We start from the raw sequence: 15,147 nt of genomic DNA, 5'->3' as shown, positions 1-15,147 counted from the left end.
GGAACATGTTTTCAAGACAACCAATTTTACGAAAATGTAAAAAGAAGTCGTTTTTTTTAGACCATAAACTAGAATGCTCATTTAAGGCAGAAAAAGTTGATCTGTGAGTTCATTTGACGAATCATACGTGGTTCGACCCTACGTTCACTTCACGATAACCTCTTTTTGTTCTAAAACACAGCAATGGAATTAAATGAACGCTAAGTGAAGCAATGAAAAGGAAAATTCGTTATATTGGATAGAAGCATATAATCATCGCGTCTAATGTGAAATCAATGAAAAAAACGATCTGAGAAATCACTCGCCAGTTGCTCGGCTGAAAAAAGCTCCTCTCCTTTTAATGTTTTGGCCAATGACTTGAATAATCCGAACTTTGAAAAAATAAATCTCAAATATAGAATTTGTTCATGTTTGCAAGTGGTTGTCATTACAAGTGGACAACACTCGTAATGTAATGTCGGTTTATCAAAAGACACGGAGTTATAAAGACAAATATTTATTGCTTGAGTTTATATATAAAGGTCCTGATAATCAATAACTGAGATATCTCGAAACTAAACGCAAAGAACATGTTACAAAATCTCTAAATTTTGAAACACAGATTACACAAATTACGTATCAACACTAACATAATAAGAAAGATATATAATTTCGTTGTAATAATGAAAATGTATCGAACTATGTTTCGTGACTGACAGCAAAATTGAGAAAACGACGCACCATCTCTAAAGATATAATTTTGCTTTCTGCAAAGATGCTGGACAATCGAATTATTGAAGAAGAATACCAATTATTTAAATTTAATTTCATTATTGAATGATACAGTAAACTGTGGAATTCTAGACATAAATTTAAGCGTAGGATTTGCATTACAGTCAATATTATGCTATGCAAATTGACAAACGTAAAACTATCCGTAATGAAGTTAATTTACATGCGTTCATTCGATACGAATATAACAGAAAAATGCTCGAAGATATGCTTTTCTACGATACGCTGCTCACCCACAATACCGGTCAAGCTATTACATTATTCAACGACTTAAATGGCTATTTAACGACACATAATGTTAACTGTGTAGGAATGAGTACGAATGGGGCATGTGTAATGTTTGTGCAGTATTAACCGTCTTGTTGAGAAAATAAAAACCATTTCACACAAAATTTACTACAATTTTCTTCTAGATTTCTAAAAAGGCTTTAGCAGCAAAAAAAAAATGCCAGAGCATTCCGCGAGAAAATACTTAAACGATTTTTTGAACCACGAGACGAAGCCAAGACATTTCTTTTCGTAACACCAATAATAAACTAAAATTAAGCGCACGTATAAGTGATGGAAAAATTGCTGAATGATAAAAAAAAATAATTCCAGAAAAACATACCTCATCCAGACATCAGGAATACGTATTCTACTGCGCGCGGCACTGGAATATCAAAATTGTTCATCTACCCGGTTATTATACATTTTCCTTCATTTATTAATATGTAAAAGACATGCGTTGAAAGACGCATTCGATTACAACAATTTTTGCAACTGTTTTACCTAAAACTATCTGACTGGCCCGGTTATGCGTATTAAGGTTTTGTTATAAATTAACGCTGTCCAAGTCAGGTCTCATGAGATCTCTGAGATTTTCTCTTTCCCACCTGAGTACAATTCTATACGCCGTGCGTAGCATCTGTGACCTTTTTTATGACAAAGGACGCTAGTTTGTTATGGCCGCTGCTCGCGTCGCACTATTTCACTAACGACAATATACTCTATAACGTTGATTGGTTAGAACCTAGGACAGCAGAAACCAATCGCTCCGCCTGTTTCTACTTTTGACATTCCCGAGACATGCGACTATGCAGGCCTCAAGTAGTAAATGTGACCAATTCGGCCAATAGGGAAAATATATAAGACCCTGACTCTATAATTCTTCTTGTGCAAGTAGGTTCACTTATTTCTCTATGACCAATCTGATCTGCATTCCTTCCAAGTTTCAACTTGTCAACGTTGGACAATAGTAGGTGTGCTGCGTAGGAAAGGAACGATTGAAAGGAGAAACAGGAGCACGAAGGTCTCCTACATTGGAGCAGTATTGTCTAAGATGGTTGAAATTTTTTCTATCGAGTTTTGTTGCCGCCCTCCAAAATAGTATTAATTCGTACAAAAATAATCGTAGACGTTTAAAGTTTTACACGTTACGTTAAATATACACGGTTCTGCAGTTCCTTAAATTCCTACTCCAAAATGGTTCGTTCACTGGGCGATGTATGTAGGTAACTTTTTATGACCTTTTGTCGTAAAAGTCGCTTTAGACTGTCTTTTTTCTGATCGAAAGACAATCATTTTGAGAAAGAATTACAAATTAGGCAAATAAAAGTCATTTTGTGATAATTATGAATCACGAAAATCAGAAACAGTATCTATTACAAATTTATTAAATATTAATGTCGCCTTCCTGATTACGAAAGGGAAACATTTTTGAAATTAATGCAATGTAATTAGTACATTTATAAAAGTATAAAGATAAAAACCAATTTAATAAAGAAATATTAAATTGTTTACTTGTTGGATACTTTTTTCAGAAATTCCAAAAGAATTTCATTTTATTGTACTAACTCTGCAAGACTGTAGCAGTGCTTGTACACACAGCCGGGATCGATCAAGCAGTCTCGGAGAAAACAGTTGCAAAAGCTATTGTAACTGACTATATTCTTCGTCTGAAATAGCGGCAGAAACGCGCAATGTATATACTATCTACATAGTTTTACATGTAAAACACACAAATTTTGAGGTATGTTATCCAGTACTTCGATTGAACTTATATTTTACTGTAATTATTATTATCTATTGAAACCATTCTACGTGTTGAGATTAAAAAGTAATATGTTTTGAAGACGTAATAATTTCAACTGTTCCATAGAAGGAATCTTTAATGACTCGAGAGGGTGGATAATAGCAGATCGATGATTTATAATTACGCTTTAATATGTACAACCAATATTTTTATATTGAATTTAAATGACATATACATCGTTACGTTTAGAACAAAATTATGAAAACTAAAAATTGAAAACTAAGTTTTTACCTAGTTTCGCTTATTCTATCGCAAAAAAATTATGAAAAAAAATTAGAGTCACTTTAGTTGCAGAGGCTTATATTTGTAAAATTTTTCAAATTTTTCGATTGAAAATTCAAGTTGTAAAAAATAAAAAACGCACAAAATACTGCCAGGGTAATTCATACAGTTTAGAGGGGATTCAATTCAATGGACGATACTAACCATTACAGATACTGTCAAGAACACTCTCCTAAATAACTTCCAAAAGGTTTCAGCCATCGTCCATTGTTCGTTAAAAATTGTTAGCAAACAATGTTTGAAAAGTGTGATATCTATTTTCAATCGTACAGTAGTTTCTCTTACATTATTCCTTAGTTTAGAATCGAAAGTGGACAGCTTTGGAAACGAAGATACTATTCTTCCTGCCTCGCTGTCATCGCTGTCGAAAGCTCGTAAAAGAGAGAGAAAGAACAATACTCGAGGCGGCCGGCCGACTTTAAAAGCCAACATTACAGTGAAATAACAGATGTACGATGATGCTATAATTAAAACGATAGCTTATCTTTATTATTTTTTATTTTTTTTTAGATAAAACTTTGTTTAACATATCGGTGAAATTTTTCCAATTAAAATGAGACCAAACTCGCCATACTCGGACCAGATTTATTTATTAATACGTACCGAGTAAGCCATTTTATTTCATTACACAAATAATTATAACGAAGAATATATTAGAAAAGTCAACTCTTAACTATATATGATATATGGAAGGCAATGTGAACGAGGGTATGTCTCAAAGGAAAATATCAGAGAAGATATGCTATTCGACGGACATTACGAATGGGCAAACACACATTCGACAAAAGATATGAAGTAATAGCTTACTTTCGAAGAACTAATGAGTCGAAGAAACATGAAAACATGATACATATTGATCTTGCGAGAGAAAATGATTAAGCGGTGGATTCGAGTTAAAGTGTTTTTGGTGCACCGTAGTTAAAAAACATTTGGACGTTCCTAGTTATTATCGTGCTCAAATGTAGATACGTGTTCGGTAACAATTTTAATTTTTGGAAGCGAATCTATATCAATTATTTTCCAATATTTCGCATAGGCGCAATCTTGATGAATAGAGTAGCGTCTTTCTTAGATATTCTGAATAATGTTTTCTCCAAACGAGAATAAAATTGAATCTGATTTGAATTGCAATTGTAATCCCTAAACTAAACCGGCGTAATTGTACAAAAATGTGTGATTCAGTATCCGTTCAGATCGCGCGTAATTTAAACTTGTAAAATCGTTCGATAATGTGGCAAAGTATTGACAAATAATGGAACAGCTACGTACTCCATCAGAACATTCTAATGTTCGCGAACAGTTACAGACTCTTGCCACACTAATGATTTTATTTGCAACGAGATTACGCGGCGTGGTTAGGTTCCGTTCGTATAAACCCTAGATAATAATTCAGAAATTTGCATCATTACGTACCATGTTTTCATTTTAGTGTTCAAAACGGCGATACATTCTCCAAAGTGGTTCGATACGAATATCGTTGCATTTCGTACTTTATATTTTTCAATTGCAGCACAAGCTCTTCTTATACGATCTTTCGTATGATTACACAATTGTTGGCACTTTGCAGTGCATTTGTTTCAATTTTTCCCACAAATAGAAATCCAAAATTCCAAAATCATTTTTGATTCTCTGAGTAACTAATCCAATTATTACCAAACTTTCGATTCAGAATGGTGTAATTATGTGTGCCAATCAGGGTCACCATTTTGAACACTTAAATTAGAACTTAGTACGTAAAGGTACTAAGAAAAAATAGATTTTTCATTGCAATTGCCCATTAGTGATTTTGAATGACCTTGAACTGTGCGTCACTGTATTCGTCTTGTAAACATCTATTAAGAAGATAAATAAAAAATGTATCATTTCTTTCAAAGAAATATTACCGATTTTGAAACGTCCTTGACGCTACCACATGGAACCCAAAGAACATCTGTATCAGTCACCTATGAAGTCAAATAGCTTCTCTTATCAATTACCTTAAATACGTTAAATGCCTTAAATGCCCCACTCCCTGCAGGGTGTCCTATTCGAGTTGATACAGCGAAATATCTCGTAGCCAACTAATTAAAAAAGGAAATATACACCTCGTTTTCTTTTTATCTTACATTTTTATTTTTGAATTCTAGTCTACATCAAAATATGCATACATTTTGTCTAAAACGTTTTTTCGTGAAATAACAAATTTTATTGGCAATTTCACAAAATGCCTATCAACTATAATCCAAAAAGTTTCGATATTTCTCTTCATTTAATGTTCGTATTTGGCATTTGTGTTAATTTTACGGAAACCTATTCAGTAGTACGTAAACACAGTTAATCTGATCGAACAGTTACAAATCAAAATGGAAGGAATCTAGGAGATATTGCATCATTAGCCACGTTCAAGTAGTCACTATTTTCTTTCGAGTTAAGTATGGAACGAACACTTAATAGTCACAGAAAAAAATTGAAATGACTTTCATTTATAGTAAATGAAGAGAAAATACTGATAAGGCTATCAATTTATGCATTCGCTTTAACGTAAATGCTTTATCGTGTCGTTAAACTGTTTTTTCAAGATGGTAGCGTACAAACGAAAAGATTCATACGACGAAAAACAGGTACAGACGGAAATAACGAAATTCGCGTGTTAGTTGTAGTTGCTCACAATCCAGATGTGAGTATTCATTCAATATCTCGCAGTTCTAAAATATCTCGAATGAATGTTCAGTGAATTTTAAGACGTCGTAAGAGTCATCTGTACAAAGTGTCGGACCAAGAACTTCACGGAAATGATTTTGAAAGTCGTGTGACATTTTGTGAGTGGGCTCGAGATCAAATACAGATCAATGAGAATTTTTCCACTATGGGAATGATCCATCTACCACTACGGGCAATACGAAAGAGCGAGTCACAACTGTTTATCGAAGTATCAGTAGAGAAACTTTATTATCTGTGGATCAATCATTTATTAAACGCATTAATAAGTGTTTAAAGGCTGAAGAGGTCACTATTTTTCGCATTTATTATGACGTTCTTATACCAAAAAATTACATTACATTGTTATTAGTGTAATAACGTATTGATTTAATAAATGTAAAAAATTAATATAATAATAATTTTTTTTAACGTTTCTCTAAATATCTTAAAAAATAGAGGTTTTATAAAAAGAAAAAAATGTTTCGGACAATAATTACCCATATTTTCATTAATAGGATTCCGAAATAAAAAATGGCCATGTGAATCCCCTCTCAAAATAATGAACGCCATGTTCCACGTTTTTCTTTAATCAATTTCCTACGAGGGATTTTGTTCCATCAATTTACTAAAATGAGACACCTGTATAGATGGTGTTCCAAAAAAAAAAAAAAAAAAAGGAACAAACCGATATATTTACATTCCCCGTGCGGGGAGTAGAAATCTAAAAGTTCGTTATCATTTTGCAATCCGACGCTTCGTTTTCGAGATATAAGCATTTAAACTTTCTACGCATGTGACGTCACGAACACGTGTTCCTCGTATGTAAGTGCGTGCAAGTGCGGCCGCGCGATCCACTGACTGGGATATAAATAGCGCATACTGCGAGTCACATCAAAAAACATTAACTGCTAATATCTCGAAAACGAAGCGCCAGATTGCAAAACGGCGAAGGATTTTTCGATTCTTTTTCGTACGTGAAATTTTCATGTTTCGGCTTGTCCCGTATTTTTTAAACATCTCGTATATAAAGTACAGTCCGATCTGTATGACGGTTAAAAAACTGGAGAATTATAAAACCGATTTTTATGCGGTCTTTACCAATGGATTCATGACCACTCCTTATGGAAGATTTCAAGCTACGGATCTCCACGTTACGCATTTAGGGAGGGTCAAGTAAATGCAAAAAATAATGATACTGAATGATAAAAGTCACGTCTGCTGCACGGAGCAGTGAGTTTGAGCTTGTTCTTATTCATATCGAGAAATGTCAACAAGCGTAGAGGCGCTTTATTTTTTTTATTTCACTATTGGACGTTTCACGTTCTGCTCGAGAATATCTCTTGCTGGTACTCTATACAGCGAGTACATGATACTTTTATTGAATATTTAACTCCCATCCAAATAAATTCTATAATTAATTTGTGATCTGTATTAGTTGAGGAATACTTAGCGTTTCAATAAAATTGTCACAAATATCTTATTTTATTTCATCATCTGTAAAAACAGTATTCGAATTTGAGAGGATTTAAGATATTTTCACACATTACATAGCAACATACGTTTCTAAAGCAACTATTGTACTACAATAACTTTAACTCATTGAGAGTCAAACAGGTTCTACGTTGCATTATTCAATGCTTAACTACATCCGTAGTAGAAACTTTATATGATAATTTTATCGATGATCATTTTACTAAATATCACAGTTTGTTTCGTAATTTCGAGTATTAAAGCAGTACACGTAATATTCAAATGCAAAAGAATCGAGTTTCTTTTACCGAGCTAACTATTAAGAAAGTGTGCATCTTTGATATCTTGAAAAAAGGACATTTTCAAGAATTTATTTCAGAGAAACAAATGGATGAATTAATTTATTTACCAGAAAATGGATATATTGTACATAGATCGCTTAAAAATAATGTTGGAGTTGTATATAACAACAAACTGACCAACAAATTAATTTCCATACAAGCATACAAAGTGAACATAGTTGTATTTTTTGTACGATTCAAGTTCCAATGTTATCGTATTGGCTGTCATGTGTTAAAAATTAAGAAAATTATGTAATTTTAAAAGGAAAAGTGACATTTCGCATAAAAATTTGCTCCTTTTTGTACAAAACAAGTAAATAAAAAAACTATATCTTATCTCGTGTTTTCTTTTTATTTTAATTTACCAATACTTATATATTATTTGCATGTATGAAATCCAATGTTTAGCTAAATGTAATTTAATATGCAGAAGACTACTGTCAAATACATTCAGTATATTTACTGACGGATAATTAATTCAATACACGATCTTTCTAGAGAGCAACCCAACATCAGATCCACCTATATACAAATCGTCACCAAACTCGGAAATATGGATGACTCAAAGGTCTCAAAGGAACTCACAGAACTAATATAGATTTTCTAAAACAACTTAATATTCGTCCGCGAGTCTACGATGATAATTGTCAGGCTAAATATCTTAACACTAAGCTCAAAATAATATTTAAACAGTCCAATGATTATTTATCTTTGAAAAACACTTCCTTGTAAGAGAACATTCTCTTTGATACCTAATTACTAAATTTCACGAAATCGAAAGTAGTTATCTTAAAAGGACTAGTTAAAAACTCCACGAAGAAGAATAAAAAATGTCCTTATTCTTAAAGGATTTAAGCCTATACCTATCGTGCTTTGAAATTACGAATAATACTACCGAACACTCTATTTACAAAATAATTTTTAAATCAAAAACCATACTACTCCAGGTCTTAAAGTTAACTCAGAATCTACTGAGATTATGTGATTCTACAACACTTTTCGTACAGTACTATCGATACGAAGATTACGATCATAGCTCTACAAACTGTAGCAAAGCTTACAGATATCTTAAATGTACTGCTAACCAAATTTTCTAGTCACTTGTATCAACTGTAAAGGTAGCCAACCAGCCAATTACAACAAGCGTCCTGCTCTCTTGTTTTCGTGGAAAAAAGAACAGAAAGTTCAAGGAATCAAACAGTCATACTGAAGTAAAAATCCAGACCTCAATCCCACGATTTCTCAGCTCTAAACATTCAATAAATATACTCATTACCAGCTACTTAATCATTCGCAAATGGCCAAAGCGTGTAATAACTGTATATCTGTGTGTGCACAGTATATCAGCGTGTAAATAGAACTGAGAATTTAATTGAATATAATCTAAGATAAAGAATAACGGTCTTGATCATCACCAACCTGAAAATGATTAATGGCCTGGCAAAGGCCAGGCACAAACAAAGAGTGATATAAAAATAATAGAAAGTGATTCAACAATGATTAATGATGACTGCGTTCATCCTAATTTGATAAAAAGATTTCATACCATTATAAGGGAATACCACTTTCTAATGGTTTATCAAATAAATACAGAAACATTTAAACATTATACTACAACTACGACAGAAGCCGTATAAATAAATAAGCCGAAATAAATTATACTACTGATATTCCATGTTCCTCACAGTACATAGATACATCAGATTTTAATCTACATCCGGAAATTGTTACACACATTTTACTACCTATTGGACAGCTCAACGAAGAAGCCCAGGAGACGAAAAATAAGGCCTTTAAATTAATTCGTAACAAATTTTCGAGAAAATTGTCTCATCTTAACGGTAATACTGATATTTTAAACTTTTTATTTATACAAAAAAATTAATTTTCTATTAATGTATTGGAAATGTTAGAATCACCAACACATCAAAGAGTTCAGCTGTTTCGTTTACTGAAAAAATAAGATTTCGTTATTCGAAGAACTCAGCTTTTCGTATGAACTTTAACGCTACAACTCAAGAATGAAAAATCGTTCAACTGATACAACTGTGATTGTTCATATATATGTATGTACACCGATCAACATAATCTTTTTTAGGGAAACCCTGTCAGATTTCATTCAAACCTGGTGATCCTTCTAGAAGCAATTAAAACATTGTACTATTATTATTTGCCGTTGTAATATTTTTTTTCATGTTTTCTTACATTCTCCGAACCTTCACCTTTTTATGTTGGTATTTATGTCCTATAATAGAATGAACCCTAACTTGACTCTGCACAAACTCGCACATCTACACTTTCTGCGATTATTAATTCTTTATAGTCGCTAAAAAAAATAGTATTAAATTTTAATTGAAGAAAACATTTATTAAACATTTTTTTCAATCATTTTACACTGTTTTCACATTGTACTATATAACTCTTGACCAATCGTTTAAAATTTTTTTAAAGATACACAACTGGTTGATTAATGCCACATTTTTGGAATTTTGCCCCACTATACGAGGGCTATTTTTGTAAGAAGCCACTGACTGGCATTCAAAGGTCGCAGACTTAACAAAAAATTGAAGTTTATCATTTTTGTTTTATAAGCACGACATGATTTGGATAATTTCTAATTATGATAAGCGAGCCGCACAATGAGCTATTACGATCGGTTGACCATACGTTCCGCAACCAAAACCTCATTTATTTATTCGAATCAGTGGGCACTATTGTCTTTAACAGCTCGACAAATTTCAAAAATACATACTCGAGTCAATCTCGAATTTAAAGTAGCTAGTGACTTTAATTTTTACTTTAAAACCAAGGATTACTTATCTTAAATTAGAAGGTGATAGAGAATCTTATCTCGCGTCTGGTCAAATTGAAACTTTCATCTATTTTTCATCAAATGGATTCAATAAAATAGCATAGAAATTTGAAAAATAAATAAATTGAATCGATGAAAATTTTATTAGAAGATTTGTTTGAACATAAAAAGACGATTATTATAGGTTTGCCCGCGCGTTTGGTTGATTGTCTTTCTTGCAGGTCTTTGTTATGAAAAAAACCGCCGATGAAATTTGCATGTAAACCTCTTGTAAAGCTCGAATCACTGTTTATACATGAAAGTCCACCACTTATACTACCAACGAACCGAGTACGTCTAACAAGTATAACTACCGTTGAGCGCGAAACGACTCCATTGTCGAAACACGAGGCAATAGCGTTTTATCATTTCCTATTATATATTTATGCCGGATATGAACAATTTTGAGTCTTCGTTTGACGTTTAAATAAGTATAGTCGGAAATAAGGACAAAACACTAACGACTCATGTTTTGACAATGCAGTCATTCCGGGATCAATACGGAAATGCTCAGTTTGTTAGTAGTGCAAGTAGACCTTAATGTATAAACAGTGATGGCAGATTCTTAATCTTGAATTTGGTATAAAAATTTAACCTCGAAACGGGGAATTATTGCCTAAAGTATCTTTATTGCAAAAAGTTACCGTTAATTCTGTATACAACAATAGTAAATTAACCATATGACGCCTAGTACAACACAATCGAGTTAGTATGCTTTAACGCAGGGTTAACTTCAATTAAATACTATGTAGTCAATTTTAAAGCGTCACCGTTCTTAAACATTGACCTGTAAAATCTCATTTTTTCTGATTGAAACATTTTCTTCAGCTATTAAAAGTAGATATTTCTTTAAAACTATTCCAAAAGGATTTGTTGATCAAATGTTTTTTCTTTTTGAATTAAAGCACATTTTTATTTGGTGGGCCTTTGTTTGCAATGCAAACATCTAAAAAAAACTTATTCTCATGCAATTGCAGTGAAAAGTTAATACCATTATATTATATTTTTCCAACAGTTGTGTAATAGGCTGATCCTTATTTTTTAACTTTCGATTTCTTTTGGTCTTACTGTTTTTGTGAGACTTGCTGAAAAAATGATATATGCAAAATTTGAGAGTGATTGGATAACGGGAACTCGTGTCGCATCGGCGTTAAAGTTTTAAAATTATAGTAATTTAACGCCAATATCGGATAGAAATTGTTCTAGTATTTTAAAAATGTACAAGACTATTTTTTAAATAAAAGTATAACTTCTTAGATATATAATAACATTTATACATGTAAATACATATTTATTTGAAAAATATATTGGAAAGATCATTGGAATTATTATCTCTTAACTTTGTTAGTATAATGGAGGAGTATTTAAAGCCATTGTACGCCGCAGCTAATGAAATCATAATCTACTCGTACACAATATTATTTATCTACAAACATTGATTATTGTCGTTAATTTCTTATGATTAATAGTTATTAAATATTTATTTAGAGACAAAGAAAATTATATTTATGAACATTGATGCTTATAAATTAAAAATACTAAGTTTATGTGAAGTGAAATTATATCTCCCATCTCAGGTATGTGCAATAGAAGAAAAAGTAACATAATCTAAATTAAAATAATACATATGTATTAATATATGCCGGCTATTAAACCAAATTTAGTTGCATCAAAATACAATTTTCGATATTTTTCCAAGACCTGCAAATATACCGTTTGTTTTCCTTACCTTGTATTAATATATTATTATAATTCAATATTAATTTTACACCTCGCTCTGCAATGTCGTTTAATATATTTATGTTCTGTACAATTTTCAACCCGATTTGTAAAATTCATTGCTCTTCCAAGTTAAGGCCTTTTTGTAAAAAGTCTGTTAATATATTAAATTTGTTTAACAGTTTCATACTTTTCTGTGTTATAAAACTTTATATTTTTATATTTATATATTTCTTTTATTATACTTAATTATTTTTTTTTTAACTCTTTCAATTTGCTCATTTATTAAATTTTCAGTAAGACGCTTTTTTGTATCTGAAAATAGAAAATTATTAAAAAATGATAGAGCGACACTTTCTGGTGTCAGATACGACAAATGTGTTAGAAATTTGTGTACTTCTACTTGGCTAATAGTTACATTTATATTTTTGTAGACAAATAATTTATGTAGAAATGTTAAATCCTGATATGGTGCCATCGCAGGGTGTATAGCACTGAGCTATACTTTGACGTATAAATTATAAAAATATATAAATATTCTTCATTTCTATCAATTGTAATAACCTATTCTTCTTTATTATCTATTATATCTTCAATACATAAGTAGCTTTCGCCAACCACCGACCATAACAGGAAGCTCCAGATAGAAGAAAGCTACTTCTTCTAGGAAGGAAAATAACCATGAATTTGAGAAACTCCATATAGTTGCCTCTTGATTGTTTTTACATTAAGATATCTAGACAAAAGTTTAATTTCAAACGTACGTCCGAAAACTTTCCACGTATACAATTTTCTTCCAAACCTAATCGAAAATGCAATTTATCGATTTACGACCAATCTTTTTGTAACGACTTAAATAAACTAATTTCTGAAGCAATTAACTTAGGTATTTTTTCTTCGAATATGGCCCTCGAGATAATAACCACGTACACGTGGTGACAAGAAGAAACGTACAATGAATCCCACCCAACCATTTATTCCAAAACAATGCAACTACCTTGAAATTGTCTCATATTCGACGATATTGGTGTATCGTAGCATATTGCTTAAACATTATCTATTAAATATTCATCTTTTAACAATTGATGTATTATTAACGCCTGTTCTTCACCGTTATATTTCTTTTATGCTCAATAAATTTTTCTTTTTCCTCATATCCGATAACAACAGGAAATCTCTCTACCTGTTCTTTGTCAGTTATTTAGTAACATCTTTCCATTCTAATGTACAGTTACAAATTTTGGGAGATTTTTTTGGAAAGCTTCGCGTACTTTTATTGTGCACTCTTCACGAAGAATTGGAGATTGGTTAATTATTAAATCTTCCAAATTATGTCGCAATGCTTCGGCAGTTGAAATGATCCTAAAAACAGCATCGCAATCAGTCACTTTACATTTATCCACAGTAACGACCAGTTTCATGTTCATGACTTGCTTTTTGCCTCCCCCTTCTCGGATTAATCAATCCTAGCTCATTAAGACAATCAGACTCGTTTATGATGGAACCTTGAAAATCAGAATTTTCCAATTCATCACTCGGTGAAGTTGATTGAAGTTGGACTAGTTCTGTAATACGATAAAAGGGTTTACTCAACATATAAATTAAGATAGAAATTTATTCTACAATTGTGTACCTTCAACTTCCGCCATGGCAACACGTTGTTATTTCCGTAATTCTTCTGCTTCATCTCGAATTGTTTTCCGCTGCTCCTTTTTCATTATAATTCTATCTGCTCCGATCATTGAGTCTGGTCTTTTCTCTTTTGATTTAAGAGAAAAAGTTTATCTTCTTCACTCTTAATTATAGTTAACGCGTCGTTATGATGCGATATCAAAAAAATCATCCAACAAATCAGGAAATTTCCTTTCTTTCTCTTCTTGAAATTCACTTCGACGTCTTTGAAACCATTACATGCAATTGTCGTCCAATTTTATGTAATTTTAATCGTTTTACAACAGCACTGTAACTTTATCTTTGGAGGTACGTGCTTCTTTCCGAAGAAACTTCCACCTCTTTCACTACACAATCGCAGCACTTGATCTAATATCTAGTTTCACTCTTCTTAAATTATAAATAAATACACGCAAAATTTGCCTACTACTAATAAGTTTCGATCCAATAACTTGACTTTCGTCGTGTCCTAAGAAATATGTTCCATCAGAGCTTCTCGTTCTCATTTTTCTATAAATTTATTTTCCGTTTCACTGCTATACGAAATGTACACTTCGAACTCTGAACGATGACTACATAAGAAACACTTGTTATTAGGGACGGTCAGATAATCATTTCGTTTATAATGGTAAAACATAGTGCCCTGCAAGCGCCTACGTGTTCTGGGAAAAAACTTACCTGTTAGGATAACTGAATGGACATTCATGTAGCAGTACGATTCAGATGCTAAGTGTCATATGTTAAGTTTAATGCGAAGAAAAATTCAAAGATTCTGAATATATTGTTGATGTACAAGTTTTACTATTATATATTTAAAAAACTATATTTTTATTTTAATAAATATGTATTTACATGTACAAATGTTGTTATATATCTAAGAAGTTATACTTTTATTTAAAAAATAGCCCCATACAATTTTTAAAATACTGGAACACAATTATATCCGACATTGACATGGAATCACTACAATCTTAACACATTCGGCACAGATGACACACATAGATATGCATCGTTTGATTTCCTGGCTTGGATACAGATAACGCGTATATGCGTCATTGGCACATCTTGCGCCCTTGTTTTAAAATAAGTGTGTAAAAATATATAAACGACTGACAATTAATTGGATGTCAAAAAGTATAAAATACGATGGGAAGAAATTCTAATCTAATTTGAGACGTCCAACTTGTCTCAAAATTTAGTTAAAAAATATCAATTCATTAAAGATTTGTACGCCATTAAATATTCTGCAATTGTTGATTCCCGTTGTTTAATCACTCTGAAATTTTGCA

General features: G+C 31.9%; 1 protein-coding gene and 1 long non-coding RNA gene across 9 annotated transcripts in view; both read right to left on the bottom strand.

Moving 5' to 3' along the window:
- Positions 1 to 15,147, bottom strand: part of Ampdeam (AMP deaminase) — a 75,291-nt gene that overhangs the window by 29,278 nt on the left and 30,866 nt on the right. The gene's annotated exons all lie outside the window — the stretch shown is intronic.
- Positions 11,100 to 14,428, bottom strand: LOC143145479 (uncharacterized). The gene is made up of 3 exons (XR_012991695.1): positions 13,821 to 14,428; positions 13,622 to 13,752; positions 11,100 to 13,549 (listed from the first exon to the last, which is right to left on the bottom strand). It is a non-coding gene; the product is annotated as an uncharacterized LOC143145479 (long non-coding RNA).

Source organism: Ptiloglossa arizonensis, chromosome 4, assembly GCF_051014685.1.
Source record: "Ptiloglossa arizonensis isolate GNS036 chromosome 4, iyPtiAriz1_principal, whole genome shotgun sequence".
In the NCBI taxonomy this organism is placed as follows: domain Eukaryota; kingdom Metazoa; phylum Arthropoda; class Insecta; order Hymenoptera; family Colletidae; genus Ptiloglossa; species Ptiloglossa arizonensis.
This window is presented reverse-complemented; position numbering and strand designations above follow the sequence as displayed.